The 24,480-nt window shown below is 36.9% G+C and overlaps 1 protein-coding gene across 1 annotated transcript in view; it reads left to right on the top strand.

Moving 5' to 3' along the window:
* The first annotated feature begins 12,930 nt into the window (after positions 1-12,930).
* Positions 12,931-24,480, top strand: part of Nrt (Neurotactin) — a 547,731-nt gene continuing 536,181 nt past the window's right edge. Inside the window, exon 1 of the mRNA XM_081752316.1 lies at positions 12,931-13,105. The gene's annotated coding sequence lies outside the window, so the exon portion shown is untranslated. The remainder of the gene's footprint in view (positions 13,106-24,480) is intronic.

The raw sequence follows: 24,480 nt of genomic DNA, 5'->3' as shown, positions 1-24,480 counted from the left end.
ATACGTCACAGTTTCGCCACCCCTACTCTGCCCACTCCGCCCAATAGGATCGCAATTCACTTGTTCACTTTGACAGTGCAACAGAAGCGAAGGGTGGGTGGATGAGATATTTAAAAATGATCAAAAATGACGAATTAGTGTCGAATCTATAGTTCTCGGGGTCACTGAGATGAACAGTGACACTTCCGATGCTGTGTAAATACAAATTCAGTTCCAAAGCTTGGGGGAGGGGGTAATATATAAAAATGATCCAAAATAATTGATATTTGTGTCGAATCCATAGTTTTCGGAGATGACATAAGGAGTTGTGGATTTAAAGTTTAAATTCAAATTCAGCCTCGCAACTTGTGGGAGGAGGATGGAAAGATATATAAAAATGATCGAAAATGACTGACATGAGTGTCAAAATCCATAGTTTTCGGAGATGAGGTAAGGAGTTGTGCATTTAAAGTTTTTATTTTAACCCAGCGAAGCGGGTAATCGTCGCTAGTTAATAATATAAGGAAGTTGGTAACTCAGAAGAAGAGTTTGGTAGAGTTCAATTATTGTTACTCATGGACAATACTCATTGCTGCTCATTGCTACTCATTGTTTTTCTTAGGGGGCACAGTGGCTCAGTGGTAGAGGTTCACCTCAGGTACATGGGTCCCTGGTTCGATCCCAGCTCGCGCCCTGTGGACTTTGTGGTGGATAAACACTGTGCTCGTGGGTTTTCTCGGGGTTCTCCCGTTTCCTCCAACTTTCTTAATTCCACCATTTCATTCATTTCTTATAATCACCGTCTCTTTTAGCCTAACCGGCATATCCGTGGGACGTAAAACTCAAAGATTCCATTGCTATTTCTGTTTTGCAGGGAAGTCTCGCTTGAAGACATTCTTTGCAGGGCGAAAGTCCTACAGAACGGTTTTTTCTTTTATGGTATGAAATATAAGGATAACCGTTTCAGAATCAAATCTATCCACAATGGCTTTTATTATGATGTATCCAAATAAAACAATATTTACAGAAATCTGTCTCCTGATGAAATGTTACTTGAAAATCTTTCCTAATTCTACAACATGAAATCATCATTAATCTAAATCCTACAAACCCCCTTGTACTAATTGGAATTCCCGATTAGAGATAGGTGTCTTGCAACACGTCTCGCAACGAAAATCGATCTATATCTCGTTGCAACATTTCGTACAAACTTTACGCAACTTCAATTGATTTTGTTGTGGTGGTGAATATCGTGTTACGAGAAGTGTGTGCATGGTTTTAGACTAGATGTCTTTACTTAATTATCCTTACTGTATTTGATAAATGAGTAAATGTAATAGAGTTTGGCCTTGCGCAGTTCTTCTTCTTCTTTTTTTTTTTTTTTTTTCACTTTAGAAGGCACGATGGCTCATTGGCAGTGTAGAAGTTTGAAGAGTTAGGCTGTCGGTCGTGAGGCAAAACCGAACTTAAGTACGAGTCATACTTCGGAGCATAGGTGTCTTAATTGCTTTCGATATTTCTCTCTGTTAATATTTTTGTTGTGGCCCCGCTTAGTCTAGTCGCTAACGTTCTCAGTCTAGTCGCTAACGTCTAGTCGCTAACGCTAACGTTTGGCGAGAGTGGTTCCGCTTTCGATTCTCGGTGAGGACATTCGGTTGAAAAGTTGAAACAGCTTTCTCAGGCTAGTCATGAGTGAGTTTTTGTCCTGAGTTTTCCTCATTTGCACCAGGATATGCCGGGATGGTACCTAACATAATAGTTCCAGACCGCTTCCTCCCTTCCCCATTCCTCTCTTCCTCTCCAAAATTCCGCAACCAGTGTAATCGCCGAGGAATGTCATCTCTCATATGTATGACAGGTTAACAAGCTCACTGTTGCCGAAAGCCCAGAAATCTAATTTCTAATCCTAATCCCAATATCTTTGACCGTATATTTAATGTAAAAGTAAAATTAGGAGAGCATGGAAACGTTCGATTAATCGATTATCTTAGAACCAAAGTGATAGAGCGCTCAGTGAAAGGTCTCTGGTTTGATTCTAGACCTTATGAGCAGTCGTTATTTCAGAAAAAAATGTTCTGGGGGACACTTAGTATTCCGGGGGGACACTGCTGGTACTATTCTATTTATTATTATAATATTGATCTCCTCCGGGGAAGCACTCTCAGAGCACTGGGGGATAGTACCCCCCAAAAACATGTCTGGAAGAAACACTGCTTATGAGTTTCTCGTAGATAACATCACGTCCCTGGATGTTTTCTCCCGTATTCTCATTCCACCAAGTCTTTCATTTTCATTCAATTTCATAAATCATGTCTCCTTTAGCCTACAGAGCACAAACGTAGGTAATGTTTGCAACGAGTCAAGACATATCTCGTCTCGTTTTCAGACGAGATGACAAATGTACTTTTAACTTCGTGACGAGACGAGAAACATGATAATTCTCGTTTCGTTTTCGAGACGAGAATCGAGACAAGACAAGAGATTTCACGAGTCTCATGAGTTCATACAAGTATTAGAATTCAAACGCTGTTTCCAGGGGGCGCGGTGGCTCAGTGGTAGAGCGTTCACCGCCGGTGCTTGGGGTCCCTGGTTCGATCCCAGCTCGCGCCGTGTGGACTTTGTAGTGGACAAACACCGTGCTTGTGGGTTTTCTCGGAGTTCTCCCGTTTCCTCCCACTTTCTTCATTCCATCATTTCACTCATCTCTCATCATCACCGTCTCCTTTAGCCTAACCGGCATAACCGTGGGACGTAAAACTTAAAGATTTCATTTCATTTCATTTCAAACGCTGTTTCAGTACTACATGATTCATAGTATAAAAAATAGAGTTCTATCAAATATAATTAAAGTATATTTTTATCATTGTTTTAAGACGCATACGGCATTACACAATTATAAATATGGTTTAAATGTATACCTTGCAATTTTATATACGATAGTCGTACTCTTTCTCCTATATAATTTAACCATCTGAAAGTATGATACATTCTGAATGTTTAATTTCTTCTTGTGCGAATGAACAAAGGTGGCCACTCTGGATTAACCTCACACAAACTCATAGTCACATCATTTCGACCTCACGCTCACTCGACCTCATACTCACATCGTCAATCTGACACCATGCTCACTCGGCATTACCTCACTCGACCTCAAGCTCACAATGCCCTTTCGACCTCACGCAGACGAGCTCACACTCACATCACTCCGAAATCATACTAACTCGAGCTCGCGCTCACATCATGACTTGGTATTCGCGTTCACTCAACCTCACGTTCACTTCGGAAGGGCGAGATCGAGTGAGCGTGAGTTCCGAACTCATAAGCACCGACCTCATGAGTTCGGGTATCTTTGCGAATCAATGTAAGTAATGAAGTTCCGAAGAAAAACCTCGCCACACATCATTTTATGATATAATAATTTAGGCCTAAATTATTCTACAATACTACTTAACTACTAGACTGCCTAAACCATTACTGTGGTTCAGTGATTTTTTTTTATTAAGGATACTATTGAAAAGTAAGACATTCTGTGTTCTAGATGATAATGTTAATGGAACACTTTTGCCTACTATGTAATTAGTGGTATACTATTGTTTCTGTGACATTACATATAGAGACCTACCTTAAGTCTGGTCAGTATCTTAGCATTTCATATATATGGAACCTGGTTGACATGCACTTTTTTTAAACCTAATTATTCACAGTTAACCCAGCATTTTGGGTATTTTGCCATTATTGGCAGGTCATTTGCTGCAACTGAGAAGCTTTCGTGCTCCACGATTTTCTGCTAATCTCTTCGGCTTCACGTATGATTTTTTTTTTTCTGTTTTGATAACGTCCATTAATTGTAGTCTCCTTCGCCTTCCCTCTCTCTTTCCTGCCACCATCCCTCTAGCACGTCCCTGATGATGCAGTTTCTTCTTAGCCAATGTCGTAATCGGCTTCTCTTCTTCTTCTTAACAATGTCTACAGCTGTTCTTTTCTTCCTCACCATTTTTAAATCCCTATCAATCGTTTCCCGCTCGAGCGAAACTAATTATCTGTATTCTTCTCCACACCCACATTTCGAAAGCTTTCAGGCGTATTCTAGAGTACTATCAAGAATCAAGTTCATAAATTTGAAAAATGGGGGGAAAATTCGAAATAAGATGAGGAAAACTTTTGGAGAATAGATACGAGAAGAGAAACTTCACGATTCTCGTTGGCAATACTGTTTGACTCATGTCTTATACCACATATGCTATTTTAGTGTTACATGATACCTAATATAAAAACTGTAAAATAATCAGTAATTGTACGAATACAATGAAGAGCATTTATCAACGTTTGAAGATACGTAAGTTATTACGTAATATTTTCCACTAATAAACATGGTTTAAACGTTGTTCAGCATTCGTGAACCTCTCGTGACGCAGAAGATTTATGATATCTTCTAGGTCAGGGTTCCTCAACCTTTTCCACTCGCATACCACCAAAGGCGTACTCCCATACTCCCAGACTGTTAGATCTCAGACATCCTGCAACGGTATGATGTAACATCTAAGGGCAGTCTGTATGTAGCATATGATTAACGTATGCTCCGTACTGATTTCCGTAGTAAACATAAAGACACCTTATATTTGTACAATATACCGCTGTACGGAGAACGGGCTTTTCTCAGTATGTCTGGGTGTATTTGTGCGTAGTTTTTGTTTAAAAAAAGGAAAGGAAAGTGTAAAAAATAGAACAAAAATGTGTGGTTGACACTTCCTTCAATATAGTTAAATTAATGTTATCACATAATTTCCGTCATAGAGATTGGACAGCCAACAAACTAGAGAAAATTTGAAAGTAAGGGAAAATTTTGTATCAACCGTGAGAAATTTTCTTAAGGAAATCTACGAACACTGCTCCCAAATAGTCTGCTAGTGTTTTGTATTACTTACAATACGTTGCATTTCAGACCGGTATCTTTTATTCATGTCGAAAGGAAAGCATTTTCGTTTTCTTGCAGTAATCCTGTATCATTTATCACGTCTACAGTTTTTCATTGGCACAGAAAATTATTTTTAAAAATGCATAGACTTCTTCTTCTTCTTCTTCTTTCTTTTAAATAGCAAAATGTGATATTGCATGAATTTTCTACAGAACAGTTGGCAGAAGCATAATTTCATACATGGGTTGTTCTATTTTTGTAAGAAATAAAAATATCAATAACCAAAATGAAGGGTTTTAAAGGCGGGAACGAATGCTACGCTTAGAGTTCGTTCTTCCGCAACGACACACGCGCGAAGTATTATATTTACGACACATGCATCGTGCGTAGTGGTAAAAACAGTCACGTAGAGTCTTAAAAAAAAATGTCAGAAAGTATAAACGCCTGTCGTTTCAATATCTAAATTTAGTTCTCTCAAATAGTTTCTCCTCAACTCGCATGTAAATGCCACACACATATACTGTATATACACACTATATGCTTATCATGAATTCCTTGGGAAGGCTGAGGTGCCCAGCAATGCTGAAGAACGTCATCTGGTAATCTATTACACTAAACAATTTTAAAGGTCCGTAGACGTCATAATCAGATTTTTCTCTTATTCTATGATTCTTTAATATCTTAATCTTTTTATATTATTATTATTATTATTATTATTATTATTATTATTATTATTATTATTATTATTATTATTATTATTATTATTATTATTATTATTATTATTATGACAATGGTTTCCAGTACGGCATTTTTTTTGAAAAGAAAAAAGCTTTTGTTTAATAGTTTTGCAACTTTATAAACGTTTTCGTTTTTAAATTTATCGTCCTAGGTTCTCCATCTGTAGGCTAGTAGATAAATGTGGCGTCATTTAGAGGCACAGAGGGCAATTGCCTCTCCCGAGTTTGACATACATACAGTATATATTAGGGTGATTCTTATATTTCGACTTCCGAGTTCCTTTGTATCTCACCCCTAAAATAGTTCCATATCAGAAGAAAGTAACCGATGAGAAGAATTAGCTCCATTGATTAATGTAATATGGTGCCCCAAGTCCTCAAGTTTTGAATATTCAATATGAGGCAAATATACCTTGTAATTTTGGAAAGGCTAGAGAGACCTTTTCATTTTTCTTTTAAATAACCCTCCATTATCCTCTATCTTTGGGCTTTTCATGTCTTACTGACATTCGCTTCTACCCTCAACTATTTTTTTTTAAATTTCTCTCGTTAATTATTATAGTTCTTATCTCTTTTTTTCATTTGTTTCTTCGGCAGATTGGATCTCTTGTTAGTACTCTTATTTCTAATTATTCATACCAGATTGTATTTTTATTCTTTTTATTGTATTATAGACATATAGAACGGCTACAATATTACAATATACAAACTTTCAATTACACACAATACATATGAATATACAGGGTGAACCTGAAAGATGTTCACAAACTTTGGGAGATGATTCGCGATATAAAAAAAAAGAAAAAAAAAGCCAAAAAGTCCTTTTACATGTTGTCGAATTCCGCTTCGTGTACGAGTAACAGGGTTGCAAACTTGGAATTGACAGTCTAATTCTGACTTTTCGGACGGAACAGAAAGATGTGCTCAAACTCCGGGAGGTGATTCGTGACATCAAAAGAAAACAAAAAGTTCTCTTGCATTCTAGTGCACAAACTATCTCCGTCTGCGCAACTGCCCAATCTAACATTTTGCTGATGTTCATAGCCACATTTAACTAGTTCATAGCCACGAGTCACATCCTGCAGTTTGTGCATATCTTCAATTGCCAGAATTTGATTTAGAAGAGTCGATCTCCCAGTTCTTTCCCGTTTCTTCTCCTTGGTGCAGTCTCCTTGTCTCCTGGAGAACCTATTAATAATAGAGATGAATCTGTGATCCTGCTTCTTCGACTTGCTTTGTAGCGCTGCATTATACTGGACTTTTCCACTTTATAACACGCACTAATCTGAATCAATAAGTAATTTTTTTTTCTTACCTGTTAGGATTACTCGTTCTAAACGTCTATCACCTGCCCTTAATGAATTTTTTGCCATTGCATTTTTATACTGTTCCTTCTTGTATTTGAGATTTTCTCACGTAATTCCTCACATTCTTTGTGTAGTTTTCTATCCTCAGTACTTCAGTATTTCTTCCTCCTATTAGAGGAATTATATTTACTCTTATGTTCTGAATACGTGTGTGCATTCAAACAATACATGTTCTGGTGGTTTTAGTTGGTTGCAAAATTTACAATTCATGCCTTCAATTAACTATAATGTTTGTAACGTTGTATTGTATGGTCTCTGTAAGGGGAGGGTATGGTAGTTCAATGGTAGAACGCTTACTTCTGGTGTATGGGCTTCTGGTTCTATCTCCGGTCAAGTAGGTTTGTGGTGGACGACATTGTGTTCGTGGCTCTTCTCGGGGTACTTTTGCTTCCTCCCATATTCTCATTTCACAAATTCTTCCATCATTCAGTTGCCTTTATCTCAATTAGCCTAAAGCTTAAAATCGTGTTATGTTAAACTGAAACATTAAGTTTCCATATGGAATCTTTCCATGCCTTGTAATGTAATGAATGTGTAGTGTCTTTCTTTGGTTGTATATGTTTCAAATATAATCCCTCCTCTATGACTGGGGAGAAACCACATGCTCTTCTTTCTATACTTGATTCATCTCAGTACTTCCTGTATAATTTCTATGATTCTTCCTAGTAGTTTTTACATTTTATGTTGATTTTTCCTTTCCTAATATACTGTATCTCTACTCTTTTTATTAATGTTACATGCATTGGTCTAACAGACGGTTAGAAAGAAATGCAGAGGTCTTATTAAACGCTTGCAAGTACATGGATTTAGAAGTAAATGTAGAGAAAACTAAATACATGGAAGTTAATCGGGATCGTAAAACGGCAAATTACGGATGCGTTAAAATATCAAAAAATACTTTTGATAAATTGGGTACTTTCAAATATCTAGGATTAATATATACAGACGAAAACCATATTGACGAAGAAATAAAATGTAGACTAAAAGCAGGAAATTCGTGTTATTATTCAGTTCAAAATCTCTTGTCGTCGCGAATTCTGTCCAGAAATTTGAAGCTTAAAATATATAAAACGATAATCACGCCTGTTGTTCTGTATGGTTGCGAAACATGGTCGCTTACTCTGAGGGAAGAACATAAACTGAAAGTATTTGAGAACAAGATTCTGAGGCGAATACTCGCACCCAAGAGGAATGAGAATAGGGAATGGCGGAAACTTCATAATGAGGAACCAAATAAGTTATACGGTTTACCAAACATTGTTAGGGTCATCAAGTCTTGGAGGCTCTGGTGGGCAGGCGATGTAGCTAGGGGTGGAAGAAAATAGAAACGCTTTCAAAGTCTTAACTGGAAGACCAATCGGAAAACGACCACTAGGAAGACCTAGGCGCAGATGGGAGGAAAATATTAAGATATATCTCTCAGAAATAGGAATACAAAGTAGAAACTGGATTGAGTTGGCTAAGGATAGAAGTCAGTGGAGAGCTTTTGTGAACGCGGCATTGAACATCCGGGTTCCATAGGCCACAGAGTTAGTTAGATGCATTGGCATAATTCCTTTGGCTACCAACAAAGACGATTTTGCTGTTTTGGCATATGCTAAAGTTAGTCTCAATACTTGCCTTTGAACCTATCTTTTTTAGCAGCATTGGGAGTTTTTAGATGATGAGCCCAAATACGAGATTGGTAGCTAATGATAACTTCTAACATGAAACTGTGGTACAAATTTAGAATTTCAAGTGGTAACTGAAATTGTCGTTGTCCAATTGATATTATTTTGTGCATATTTTTTTCGATTTTTCTGCTATATTTTCAATGTGGTTGGTAGTCAAATTTTTATCGAGAGTTATTCCTAAATATTAGCTTATTTTCACTCTCTTTACATTTCTGGTCTCTGTTTCTATGGTTGGATTTCTTACTAATTTTCCTTTCAGGAGCATACTGTTTTTGTTGGTGATAAATTTAATTTTGTTGTTACTACACAATTTCGTTAATTTTTTATTGTTATATTGCTTCTACTGTATTTTCTACTTCTCTTCTGCCATTATCCTCAATTAAAGTGAGTAGGCCTACACCATTGTCATATGCTCTATGACTTTAACTTCTGGGATGGATTCTAGTTCTTGAAGTGGTTCTGCAGCTCTATCCTAGAATGCTGGATCACATACTTAACCCTTAGGACATCATTTTGTTGTTATTTCTGTACATTTTCCCCATGACTTGATATAATCACTTTCCTATTTTTGTAATAATCTGTTAATGTATAGCATACAGGGTGTTCCACTCGTAAGGGACCAGGCAGTCAGGCCCAATACTCTGGCAGAAACATTCGCGAACATGCAGCGCGGTGTTGAACTGTGTGTACAGTTGGGAGAAGGTTACTTCCAGCACATCTCGAGCCTTCATTTCTCAACCATAAAGATATGTCATGTACAAATTTAGTTTCATTTCTTCTTTTATTAAGATTTTTATAACACGAGTGAGACACCCTGTAGATTTTCTGGGCAATTTTGTTGTGCCATCCTGTTGGAAAATGCTGGGTACTGCAAGTTGTCAAACTTCATCTGCAAATATTCCAATTACATATTTCTTTTCGGACGTTTCTGCTATATCCAGTGCTCTATTAACTGCATCTTCAGTTGATTTTCCTTTTCTGTATTCAAACTGGTTTTCATACATTCCTATTTCTTCCCTCAATTCATTTATTATTTTTATTATCAGTTTTTCGAAAGTGTATCCTATTGTGTTTATTAAAGGTAATGATGTGTATGATTTGGGATAGTACGGAGTAATATAATATCTTGGGTAGGAGTAATGGAGCGGAGATAGAACCGCATCTACTACTGTATAGTACCATCATGGCGGCCATCTTGAAGTCCACCATCTTGGACTCAGGTTCAAAATTTTTAATAGAAAGGGAGCTATGTGTTATCGTTTGAGGTTAGCTTTTTACCACAAACACAAATCTAACGTTATTTGGAACTTATTTTTAATCACTTAATAGTTATTATCATTATGGCATCTGTTCATTAGCTAATAATTGTGCATCTAAATTTACAAGATACTGTAAATGTATACTGTAAAGTCATATTGTGGACTGTACTATACTGTCATATTGTATACTGTAAATGTATTGAAAACTTGAGGTCGTTTGGGGCACCGTTTAATATTATTCGATTGAGTTGGTCTGATATGGAACCATTTTAAGGGATGAGAACAGGGGTAAAAATGAAGGGGAACGCGGGGGTACGCCGTTTCCCCACATCCAGAAAATATATATGGCGTTCTCCCACTTTCTAAAAAATATAATGGCCAAATATAGGCAAGGGATACGGTGCGTCATGGGTCCCGTCCCCCACCTTTTCAGATCCACTTTTACCCCTGGGTGACACTCAAAACACCTTGGAAGTCGAAAAATAAGGATCATTTAAATAGATACTGTAATTACAATATATATGTATTAATAACGTAGTAATATACTAATGAAACACGTGAAAATCTATTTATATTGCTAGATAGTCTTGTCTCTCCCCTCTTTCCAGCAACACCTAAAATGAATTATTTTAAGAAATATCTCCAACCTCCGGAGTTTGGTTATCGGGCTTAATCGGGCTGGAAGTTCAATAATGAGTCTCATTAAGTTGGCAGCAAGCTACGATTGAGTCCGAGTGACCTTGGTTCTCAATAGCATGAATGAGTGCAGGCCTCATTGAAGATGGGAAACCTGAGGTCTTAGTAAACCCGAGCCAAAAAGGTTAATGAGCTCGAGTTAACGCGGGTATTATTTAAGCTAGTGAGCCTGGATTATCGAGTCCGGTTGAGATTAGTAAACGCCAGCCACATTAATGGATACCGAATCTGAGTTCTTAGTAAGTATATAAATATATTGGTATTAACATGTGCTTCAACAAGTTGCAGTGTCAAGTGTACATCACATGCAGAAGTTTGGTTTGTATGGCGTGATATTTTCTCAATCAATATTGAAACCAGTGGCGTATTTACGATTTTGTTTCGGGGGGGGGGCTTTGCTAACTTTCGGGGGGCTTTGCCTGAAAATGTGAAAATTCTGCAAGATATTTCATATACTTTACTATAGTAAGTAATATTTCGGGGGGGGGCTTAAGCCCGGAAGCCCCCCTAAAAACGCCACTGATTAAAACCGTAAGTGATAAAAATTTCTACTACTTTCGGTTTTAGTAGCGGGGTTAAAATGGAAATATATTCTTGGGACGTTTAATTGATTACAGGAAACCATTTCTCGCTATATATTACCGTTTTTACTCTATAGCGATCAATGTTAAAACAGAAAGTGATTAATTTATGTCACTTTTGATTTAAATATAGAGTTAAGACAGAATATGGTACCTATTCTCAGAACGATAACTCGATTTAAAAAAAAAAAGAAACGCTTCTCGCTATCTTTATCATGTTTGGTCTATGTATATCAATATTGAAATTTGGAAGTTAAAGTGAATTTCTATCACTTACAGTCTTAGTAGAGAGTCAAGGATGGAAATGAAATATATTCTTGGGGACGCTTAATCGACTGCAGGAAACCGCTTCTTACATTCTATTATTATACCTCTATTCGATCTATAGTAATAAACGTGAATACCGGAAATTATTAATTTCTACCACTTCCGGCGGGGCGGATTCCTAACTTTTAAACTTTCTGGGCTTTATGCAGAGTCGTTCTGCCGCGTGATTAGTGTCATACTAAAGAGAACGACTAACATACATATATTTCCTGCAGTAGTCAGGCTCTTAGTATGACGCTAATCACACGTCAAAACGACTCTGCATAAGACCTTCTATATCCCGGCCGAAATAGATAATGATCAATCAAATACATCTTGAGATTTTTGTCTCTCGGACGGACGGAGACATTTTTTAGGCTTCGGGATGGAGAAATGAACAGACAGGATGAAGATATAAGACCTTATGCAGAATCGTTTTGAAGTATGATTAGTGTCGTACAATGGCCTGACTATTGCCGGAAACACATCTTAGTCGAACTCTGTAGTATGACACTAATCACGCGTCAGAATGACTCTGCATAAGGCCCAGAGAGTTTTGATAAACGAAATTTCTTTAAAAACGTTTGGTTCCGAGGGGGTTGGGGTAATACCCCCTCTGCATTTTCAAAAGGTGATCAGTTCTTTGAAATACTGTACATGTCAGAACATACTAGATTTACTTACTCACCCATTACAGCTTTTGATATATTTACTGTACTTTAAAGTTATGTAACGCGAATCAATAATAATTGTTTTACGTAAAGCTTAATATTCTTCAATGTGTATATGTAATCAACTTTGCTTGTGTGTCGGTGTTTGGTCCTCTCCCCCTTTGAAAAATCCTGCAGGTGTTTCTGGCATCGAATGAGATCGAATTTCAGTGAAATTTAAGTAAAATCAACAACCATTAGCGTTAATCAACGATATCACTTTTTGTAGTTGTACGTACACATTGTTAACACTGTCAGTTAGTTCACGAGGAGAGGGAGAAAGAAATGTAAATGAAAGGAAGAGAAGTTAATGTTAAGGGATGAGAAGATAATTAAGCTGACAAGGTCAATGCAACGAACGATTGGGATTTGCAGAGCCTTCCGCAAATTAACCATTGTCCAGCTGCTCGGTAGCCTTGCCAACAGACGAGGAGCGACCATGCTGTGATTATGATGTCCGTAATCAACGTAGTAAAGTAAAGAGAAAAGACAATGACCAGAGAAAACTAACAGGTTGATGATTGCTCTACTTCCGCCCCCCTTTTTGAAGGTCTCCCTCCAAAGAACTGAGTGATGACCAGCTCCTGGAAACAAGTGAAGAGCAACCAAGACGAGAGGGGAAAACAAGCATAGCTTTCCGCGCGACTGCGCACTACTTCGCCGTGGTGGGCAATTTCAAAAGTTTTGTTTCGGAGCGCTCCAGCGAGTGTTTCCAGTGTGGCAGATAGTGGCGAACCGGGTGTGAGTGTGTAGTGCGCGTTACAAAGTCACGTGTTTTTCAATTAATAATAACAATACAAAAAAGGAGTTATTATAATTACTAATCACTTGAAATTTAAAAGATATATCACATTGGAAGAGGACACATAGTACCCTCTTAAGGTAAGATTTAGATTTGTGTATTGTTTAACTACTTTTTTTTCCCCACATTTTTTGTATATGTATCAATAAGGCTTAGATTAATTTTCATCTTGGATAATTGCTAATTGTATTAGTAACTTCCGGGCTCAATTCGTGCGGCATTCCAAATACATCAACTGCTAGTTTTCAAAATATACATTTTTTTTTCATTTGACTTACATCGTTTGTCTTATGTCCCTGCGATCTTAATCATTGGCGTCCAAAAATAAATTTTGCTTTTTAAATTATAAATATTTAATCACAATAACTAATATTCAAAACGAAACGTATTTAACGTAAAATATGGTAACAATAAATAAAAAATAAATAAATTTGCTGCTTAAAATTGTATATATTCTACCCAAACAACACTAGCAGTAGCACGTTTAGTGGACACCTAATGGACATCTGAAGAACAATATAGATCTTTGAGTGTGGCCAATTATCAGGGTCTTATGTAGAAGGTAAAAACTGCGGAGGCCAGCCAGAACCCGGACTATGATAGTTATATCATGAGTCTACTAGAAACTTTCCAAAATATATAAACAAAGCTTAAATTATTTTTGTCACTTAAAAACCTAGGGGGTCTAGGACCCCTGGGTTCCAGGCTGGATACGCCACTGCCAATTATGTCTTTCCTTGGATATCAAAAGATATTTCTACAGCAAGTATTGGGCCGTTGTTAAAAAAAAATGGGTTACCAAATACCAACAATTTCGTTAATATTCCCTGTTGTGAATATGATATTGGCTGTTTATGTTCATTTCAAATACCATTGACGGTGGTAACGACAACGCTGTGCGAAGAAAGCCTGAACTTTAAGTGTTCCTCAAGTTATGAAACTCAAAAGCCAGCTTCATCGCCACTGTTTATTATATTAACCATGATTTGTTTCGGAGTTCAGAGTTTCAGAATTATTTTCAGAGAGCAATAGCCGCGAAATATCTTCCCATACTGTCTTATGATATGTTGTACCTTAAGGTTGGATTTACACAATATTACAAGACAGAAAATTACTATAAACAATGATAATAATCCAATGGCATCTTCATTCCTAGTGAGATAAGTTTCGGACAGAGTTACGAACAATTTGCACATCATGGACATTGCTTTAAGCAGAGCAACTTTAGAAAAAGTAGCAATGTCACCTGTACTCCATGTGAAGGAATTTGGTTTCTATGACGTGTTATTTTCTCAATTTTTTTTGAAACCAGAAGTAATATTACACCTCTAGCATTTCCGGTTTTAGTATAGAGATTGCAGGGAGATAGGATCTATTTTTGGGACGCTTAATTGATTTCAGAAAACAGCTTCTCGCTATCTATTACCGTTTTTACTTTAAAATGATCAGCGTTAAAACCAGAAGTGGTTGATTTCTGTGATTTCCGGTTTGAATAGAGAGTAAAGAGAGAAAATGGTACATATTCCTGGAACATTAAATCGATACCTAATAACTGCTTGTCATATATTATCGTTTCTGCTCTATAGTGATCAACGTTAAAACCGGAAATGGTCGATTTCTACTACTTCCGGTTTCAATATCATCTCCACCAATGAACTCGAACCCTAACTTTGACCTTCTACAGTTTGGCCAAATTTCATCCGGATCCGTCAAATAGTTCTCGAGATATTTTGTCTCCCAGACATAAGAGAAAGGAGTTCTGGAAAACCAAACTTTAATAGCCTGACAGTGTCAATCTGAATCGGGAAATTGTTTATTTTGTTTATAATCAGATTTACTTCAAGGAGATAATGTTATTACGTGAATATTGTACCTAAAATATACATCTCGAGTAAGTACAAAATTGTAAGTCTGAGATGGAAATTTCTTTCCTGTGACAATCACAGCGGAGAAGTATGATACCTACTTACTAAGCTCATATAGTGATGAAGAGAGAGAGAGAGAGAGAGAGAGTCTTATGGTTTGTTGGTTGGATGGTTTCAGTACCGTAGCTATATGAGATGTTGCACTACGGCTTAACCTAGGATCCAAAGCACGTAAGTTCGCACCGGGAATCGAACCTGGTTCTCATATTGCCACGAGAGAGCTCTGAAAGTCTTACAGGATTAAACTCTTCTCATGGACTAAGCTGAAGTCTATTACTGCTTTGGCGCATGATAAGAGATGAGTTCTCAATACTAAAGAAACTTCTCTCGCTATCTTTCCTAATAGTTCGATATATTGAGTGGTAGTGTTATTTAGACAGTACATATGCAGGGGAATTTGAGAGCCTATGAAAATAGTTATTTGGTCACATACAATACAATAAAATTATACTTTCAGTCTAAGCATAACTAAGTTGGATAACTTACCGATTTTATCACCAAAAACTAAGTACCAGATTATTCAAAATATTAAAAGACTTGCTTAGCACAAAAGTCAGATATATCCTCTAACAGACGGGGGATCGGTTTGTAAACTTTCAGAAGAAAATTAAATAATAGTCACTCCAAGGTTTGGACCAAAGAACGATCACGAAGAGTCTAATTTTTATTTTTAAATTTTTGGAGACAGTAACTGTGCGAATAGAAGTTTATGTAAGTCTGTCATTTTGCTATTTGATTTGCAAACTAATAAGTAACGTTTATCTTACAATGTTTATTTGTATACAAGTGTGTGCATTAATGTTAATATGAAAGACCTAGTAGAAGGCAGGTGGGTTGTGCTCATTTGTAGCTAATGCGCATGTTTTGTGTATTTGTAATAACATGTTCAAATCCCGGTAGTAGTACTTAGTCTTAGGTCCGAACTCTAGTTGGGACTTGATTCCATTTTAAATTGTAGGTCCCCTCTTATGTACATCGCAAGAAATAAACCCGTGTTTAAACATGATTTGGTCATTTTTTAGAAACGACTTTGGTCTGTTTACAACATGTCCAAAAATGTACTGAAGTGTTCTCAATGAATAAAAGATGTCTCCTAACAGTAGGTAATAGGGAGTGTCTTAAGAGTGTTCAAAACCTGAATTTATGAAGTATCCAATAAGTATACGGGCACATTAACGACTTTTAAACAATGTTAGGACACTTTACACATTACCAATTTCACATTTACAAGTCGCTTTTGCCCGTATACTCATTGGACACATAAGATGTTCAAGTAAATTTTGAACACTTCAGGGCTAGGATGCATTCTAGACTTTTTGCTCACTGGTAGAACACTTTAGCACATTTTTGGACAATGACCAGAAGTCGTTTCTGAAAAATACCAAACACTGATTTATTTTTTTGCAATGTAGCATCTGTATTAGGGTATATAGTGAAAAGGAAAGTTAAGCTTTAAATCAAATTAGGAAGTGAGAGGAGACGTAAATCAGGATCTTAAACAGGCATGTAACATCAATCGTGACTATAAACTTACTTGACGTATGATAGAATACAGTGCCGATCACTAGCGGACTGGGCCGCCCGGATACCCGGAAATTTCCGGGTGGGCCTTGCGCTCTACAAAATCACTTAAGATATTGCTCGATTAGTTATAACTAATTAAAAACTCCGTTCTCGTTCATAGTAACCAGTGGCGTAGGGCCCGCAGTGCTAGTGAAGGGGGAGGTGGCACTAGGGATAGGGGCACTGTTGCCAACTCGCCAGTGTGAAATGTCGCTAGTTTTGTACTCTAAAGTCGCTAGAAGTCGCTAAACGCCTCCTGCCAAGTCGCTAAAAAAGCCGCTATATAATTTTACAAAGGAATTAAAATAATTTAAATATTTTACATGTACAATGGAAGACTCGAGTATTTTTCCTTTTAAAAAAAATGACCATCTTGACAAAACCACTGCACTATGCGCTTTCAAGAATAGAAAATTAATAAATATAGCATTGAAAGTTTGCAAATACTTATAATTTTGGATCACTTTTTCCCATTCCTTCTTATAGAGTACGATTATATTTTTTTTTGGGGGGGGGGGGTTGGGAAATTTATGTTGCTTTTGTATTGGAACAATTCACCGAACTCACCTCACGAAATTTCTGTATAATTTATGTTAAGAACAACCGCAGTTAAATTAATACATAAATCACACGCACTACACTGAACCAGAAAAGCACAACGTTTTCCAACGTCACTGTCACTGTACGTACTGTGCAATGCAAGAGGTTACCAGCAGTTACGCAACTAGTTAGATACGGGAAATTCCTGGATTTCCGAACCACAGTGAAGAAGGGCATAATCCTCATAGCAGCGATGAATCCAACGGAATAAGTCGCTCATAGCAGTAGTGCAACCGAGTGTGTAAAAGTAATTATTAGTATCACAAACTGCAAAATTTTGGAAACTTTAATATAAATATAGAACAAAATATTTGAATTCCTAAATGTCACTAGATTTGTCGCTAGGCGCTAAATAAAAATTTTTGTCGTTAGACACTTCCAAAAGTCGTTAGTTCTAGCGACAAAGTCGCTAAATTGGCAACACTGGATAGGGGTCCCCTGCCCAACCCGTAGTCTTGTTTGTTGAAAAATCAATAAGGCAAAAAGAAAGTCTTTAAAAAATATGATCTTGTCCATAATTATGTATTCAATGAGCATGGAGCCGATTCTTCTACGGTAAGGAAACCGTGTTAGACGCGAGTAGTGGCAATAAATAATGGTACCCTGTACACAGCGATGATGTCAGGAAACATGCTCGAAGCCCCAGAAAAAGGATCCCGAAATGTGAAGCTTGAATCTCTTCTATTCAACAATGAAATACGTAGTTCTTAGACGTGGGAGGTGGCAATGGAGAGGTCGTGGTTCCCTGAGCACAGCGGTGATGTTAGAAATCGAGCCCGGGGCCTGATGTTTCCGGATATCGGGCCCCGAAAGTATAGGGTGGGGTCCCTTCTATTCACCAATGAAGGAGTTTTTGGACGTGGGTGGTTGCATTGGAAAGGGTCAATTTCCCCTTAGCACACCGGTGATGTCGTAAATCTGGCCCGTGGCCCGAAGCCCAAGAAATTGGGCCCCAAAGGATTTTCATGCCATATTCTCCATGCTTTTTGCTCACAAAAGTAGGTTTCCTTATTATCCTACCTGAATGTTAGGATCAGGTCAATACTGTGATGCTGCATGTCAGTAAGGGACAGCGCAATATATTTGATATCACATAGAAGGGACCTGTGCCCAAACATGTGGGGCCCGAATTCTTGGGTTTCGGGCCACGGAACCGATTTCTAACATCACCGCTGTGCTCAGGGGACCCGGTTCTTTCCAACACCACAACTCGTGTTTCCAACTACATGCTAACACAGTTTCCTTAACGTAAGAGGATTTTCATGGAATATTCTCCATGTTCTTTGCATGTACCATTCATGAAAATAAAATTCCTCATCATAATTTTGAAGATGAAATCATATCATATTCAGATTTCTTTAATATAAATAGTGGCTGTTTGAAGGCACATGTACGATTCATTGCAAAGGTTATCAGACTGTAGACAGTGGCGGCTTTAGCGGCTAGGCCAGATAGGCACGGGTCTACCCAAAAATTTTGAAAAATATATGAATGCTGAAAGATACGATGAAGAGTAAATATATTTTTCACTATTTATATTAATTTAGATAATAATTTAACAAATAGCATAAACCACTACTGTAAAATTAATTTCCTGCTGTCATTAATCAATCAAATGTGTATATATACCCATAAGCGAGGAGCAAGCCTACCCAAAATTAAAACCCTAAAGCCGCAGGTGATTGTAGAAAATAAAGAAAGCGAAATAATACTTGGCTATAGATACGCATACACAACTTTACATTTTGTGGGGCGCGGGGGTTTAGCCATCCGAGTCTTCAGCTAATGGTTCATTCCTAAAAGGGCAGTTCAGACTCTAGACCAACTCGTATTCATCAAGGCCCGTAAGCATCATTCTCCGGGTGGGCCCTTGTACTTCGAGTCCGCCTCTGGTGCCGATCTTGTTTTTAGGTAATGAACCTCTTTTTTAGCTTTTGTTGTTAATTTAGTAATAGAGGCATTCTACAAGGTACTGATTTCTGGATGTTCAAGTACTTCCCTAATAAACAAATAAGATTTTAGAAAGATAATCAGCGGCGCAAATCTGTCCTCAACATTGGAGGACGGGTAAGAACCCTTCTCATAATTTTTGAGCGATGTTCAAAATATTTATGAAGTTGAATACAATGCTATGGAGGATCAGGGGAGGAGAGTTGTCTTCAACATTGGGAGGCGGGAAGATTTGAGGCTAATTTTTGGAAGGACATCAATTTCATCTTACTTTCCTTTGTGGCAATCGGACACAAATTATCACATTTATCCCCCAAAAAACACATTTCAAATTGAATTTTTTTTGGGGGGGGGGAACAGTCCTCTCTAGTTCCAAAATTGGAGGGGACATGCTCCTCTCATCCTCCCAGAATTTGCGCCAGTGAAGATAATGTTGAACTTGGCGGAGTAAAATTCCAATATGTGGATCTCACCACATTAAATCATGTCCATTTGCAAGAATAGCAAAAGTACTGTTTCATTTCTAACCATCCTCCTAAGTAATCTGAACCAGAAAATTTATATGTGTATTTCACATATCATTTTTACGTAGAAATTGCAGCATTGTTGTTTATATATCTTATCACAGTGATTCTCTAACATGTTACACAGTATATTAAGTAAAAGGAAATTGCAAGTTGCAAACTTAAAAATGTAAATAAACTAAATAACGGAATTGTTCTTCATGGCTCATGGAACTTATATTGCCATAGCTACAGTAGTGTACGTGGAAGCTTACGAAATATATATCAATTCGTGGTAACGAACGATAGAAGACTTACGAACTACAAAAAAATGTAGGACCTATTTCTATGTTTTCTTACGAATGAAAGTCAAATTCAAAAAATATAGCAATTACCGGCTGTTTTTCACGGATGCTTACTATAGCATTTATTCATAAAAGTGTGATAATAAAGTAACTTATTAAAATGTTTGAAAAGCAGCAACATAACATTACGTAATCTAGGCAAATGTCGGTCTCCTCGTCCTCCTCGTCCTTCTCCTCCTCCTCCTCCTCCTCATAATAATAATAATAATAATAATAATAATAATAATAATAATAATAATAATAATAATAATAATAATAATAATGTAACAAGATACTTTTGCATGGTTCTGTATTAATTAATAGTATTTATTGTCCTCCTGATTTTCAAAATGCTCTACTTAATCTTTTTGTGTATTCCCTAGAAAAAAAAAATGGAGAAATTAACCTCATATACTCCCATGTTTGGTATTCCCTAAGAGAGGTGAATTTTTTTCCCTATTAACGAGACTGACGGTGTTATTCTTTCAATCAGCGCTCAGCTACAATTGACAATAATATTTCGAAATTGACGATTTCTATACGTGTTTTCAAATAGGGAATATTCTACTGAAACTGGTGTCACCCTATTCTTGTTTCAATATCCCAGGTAGTATTGATGTAATGAATAATTTGTTCTTAATACCATTCCTCCAGTCCTCTTCCTAGTGGAATAGTCACGGCTACCAGGTTTTTATTTACAATGTTCTTCCACTTTTTTTGAATGTTAATTTATTATTATTATTATTATTATTATTATTATTATTATTATTATTATTATTATTATTATTATTATTATTATTATTATTATTATTATACACATCTAAAAATCCACTCACTGAGCAACTGAGTTCGAGGTCTTCATATAATGAGATAAGTGCGTTAGCGAAACCATCTTGTTCGGTTCTTGCTTAGATGATTGCACAAACCTATTTCAATGATATATATCGTACTAATAATAACCATTAGATCATATTAATGAGCGGAAGTCATCACTAACTACACATACCAAACCAATTAGATGATACGCGTACAGAGCATGTTAAGTTCCATTTACTATTCTAGTATAACGAGTATGTTGTCACTGTCTTTTACATCTGTTGTATGAGGCTGTTTCTGTACTAGAAACTAAGCGCACATCGCCTAGCATTATCGGCTTCATTGAAACAGATCGATATAGACATGGTGACTGACATTGTGCTATAGCAGCATTATCCATCCATTCCCCTTGTCTCTCTTGTCCCTGTGTTACTTCCGCAACATCTCTCACATACGCACTCACATACTGAATTACTCTGCCACATTATACCTGGTCGCTTGAATTTTACCACCAAATGTAGAATTTCCTTTACGGGTGATGGGATCTCCATGATTGATACGGAGTTTAAACCAAAATCATTTAATTCAACGTAATTCCCTGCTTACTGTCATTAGTAGTGTATCCACAACAGTGGCGGATTAACGACTTTGACGCTTTTAGGCACTGATGACTGCCTACAACTTTTTCCTAGTTTGTTCCTCTCTAATATCTATCTTGATAAAAGCTATCATTTAAAGGCGAACATTGTAATCTCATCTTATAAAAGTTACTGTTATCTCATCTTCTGTGTTATGTTTCTCGACGACGTACCAATTTAACGATATTGAAAACTCCATTTTAAACGCACTTTTCGTATAAGTTGAATGTAAAATTTTCAAATAAATGATATTTGGTAAATTTGTGGATATAAATGGTATTTAAACAATACATATCGTAAAAAGTATTTTATATCATGAGAATAAAGCAAGTATATAAAGTTATGCTGATTTTTATTGTACCACAGAAACGTAAATGTTAAAATGTACAGTATTGGAGAGAGAATACTGAGTTGTTTACACCGAATGTGAGTATATAGGCTAATGTTCTTGCTTGCCAATCCAGAAGTGTCATGTTTGAATCCAGTAGACAGCCATTTACATTGAGTTTTTTTCCACCATTTTACATCAGACCTACCAGGCGAATGTGAGGAATGTACATTTAAGTATAGTTTAGACCCTGGCTGACTTGTTGTTGTTAATTCAATTAATCGAGTAGGGTTGCCCTAAGACGAAACGAGACAAATTTTTCGTGACAAAGAGCGAGACGAGGCAGAACTCTTCAAATAGAAACAGATACAACAGGATGCGAAATTTTCGGTTGCCAGGTTGTGATTGGCGATAGTCATTTGGCCTTTTATTTTGTTTGTCAAATACCAAACGGTGACCAAACTTTTTGATCTGTACATACTGGATCCAGATCTGAAATTTCGTGCCTTGGGATACACTTCTCAATACGAGACATCACTTTCAGGGTAGATTTTCGAGACGAGACTGTATCAAGTCTTGTCTTGTATTGAACCTTACGAAATTGACCTCATGGCCTGTTACTAAAATCTTGTTCTGTCTCCCTTAGCCTATCAGGCATAATCGTGGGACGTTAAACGGATTTCATTTCATTTCGTGTTGAAAACTTGTTAAATAAACGAACACTATACAAAAACCGTAATAACTATCTTGAGGTCGTCTAGTACTTGGACTTCTAGTACTTCTGAGACTTGGACGTATGCCGGCTTCAGCTTCTTGGACTTCGAGTGCTGACAATTACATCACCAGAGCTAGGCGTCGGATCTACTTAAGAGGTGCGCGGTATAGAGTAGGCGGCAAACACTCTTCACATAATGGACATGAAATAGACGAGTAAACTTTCTAAAACTTAGTTTTTATATGGATAAGCATCCTAGTTTACTTAATTGGATATTTAATTTTAAGCTGGTAAAAATATGTTTTTGTGTGACATCCGAGTGCTTGTGTATGAATTTAGGCTCGTTGTTTTCCTTAAACCCTTACCGCATGCCGTGCCATATATGGCACATACCATTTTTTTAACTTTAGCTTTTTTGTGATTTATCAAAGGCATCAAATGACTGTTTTGTCTGCTGTGTGAGATATTGACGTATATGAATAAGAGATTTTGGTGTCATCTGGCATGTTCTTTATGAATTGTAAGTGTGTCATATATGGCACTTACGTATTTCTCGTCGGAAATAAATGAAAAATCTAAAATTCAAGTTTTAATTCATTTTTCAAATTCCCATATGAGAATTTCCAATACCGATTATTAGTTTTTCGCTAAAAGAAAAAATCATGCAGAAAGGGGTTAAATAGCTGTCTATTCTAAAATCACAACTCTATTGGATGTTTACTGTTTCAAACAAGAAATACTAATTTCTTAAGAATAAAATTGTTTTAAAATAAACGTATAATTTAGCCCATTCTGGTTGCATGTTCGCTACAAATGATATCCTTCAGCTTTGTGTAGTGTACCATGATTTGATGTCATTCCTGTGTAACTTTTATTTTTCTTCGTAAGCGAGACCACAAGAGGATGAATGAAGTAGTAAATTTGTAGTGATTGTTTGTGGGCGATAAAAACAGTCGTTCCCAGTTCATCCCACACATATTCGGTGTTATTCATGTAACGATAATTCGATGATCATTCATGCCAAATTAAACTAAAACAAAATACATTGTGTATGGACTATTTCGGTATTCTATTCCTTTACAAGCAACTATACAGTAATTTCCTACCTTTTTGTATGGAATTCCAGCAAACTAATAAACGTAAATAAAAATGAAATAATCACGTCTTCGTAACAGTGTTACACAAAGACTACTGAAGATATATATATATTTTTTTTGATAATCTTTCGTGTAAAATGAAAATGAAACGAAATCTTTGATTTAACGCAAAGATGCAAATAAGCAACAAAATTTTACTAGCCCAAGAAAAAAGCTACTGGCTCACATCTCACAATAGAAATCACTTACTTACCTTCGATATGTTAATTAATACTCGCCCGCACCGATGAACCACTCGCCCCGAGCGAGTGGGTGAGTGGTTATGTGTATCCCTGGTTTAACGCCACATAGTTATGCCCTTTAGGCTAAAGGAGACGGATAATGAAAGAGTTAGTGGAAAGAGAGTGTGGGAGGAAACGTTGAACCCAAAGAAAACTACAAAAATTAAACTATTGTTTGGATAATTGTAAGAAACTACTTTTTTAGTCATTCTTTAACATGCCCAAAAGTGTCCTAAAGTGTTCTATCAGTGTAGAAACTGTGTCTAGAATGCATCCTAACAGTTGAAATGAAATGAAATGGAATCTTTTAGTTTAACGTCTTACACTTATGCCCGTTAGGCTAAGGAAGATGGGTGATTAAGGTAAGTGAATGATGATAGAAGAATTGCCGGAATGACAATGTGGGAGGAAACGGAAGTACTCCTTGAAAACCCACGGACACGGTGTTGTCCACCACAAACTTCCTTGGTCGGGAATCGAACCGTGAACCGCACGCGCTAGAGGTGGACGCTCTATCACTGATCCACCGTGTCCCCAACTTCCTAACAGTTGTTAATAAGAATAGTCTAAGAATGTTCCAAATGTACCTGAACTTCTGATGTGTCCAATGAGTATACGTAGAAAAACGACTCAGTAGCGGATCAAGAATGTAAAAATGCTAAATATATCATGCGTTTACTATAAACTTCAAAAAT

This window comes from Thermobia domestica, chromosome 3, assembly GCF_964235325.1.
Source record: "Thermobia domestica chromosome 3, izTheDome1.hap1.1, whole genome shotgun sequence".
Lineage (NCBI taxonomy): Eukaryota > Metazoa > Arthropoda > Insecta > Zygentoma > Lepismatidae > Thermobia > Thermobia domestica.
This window is presented reverse-complemented; position numbering and strand designations above follow the sequence as displayed.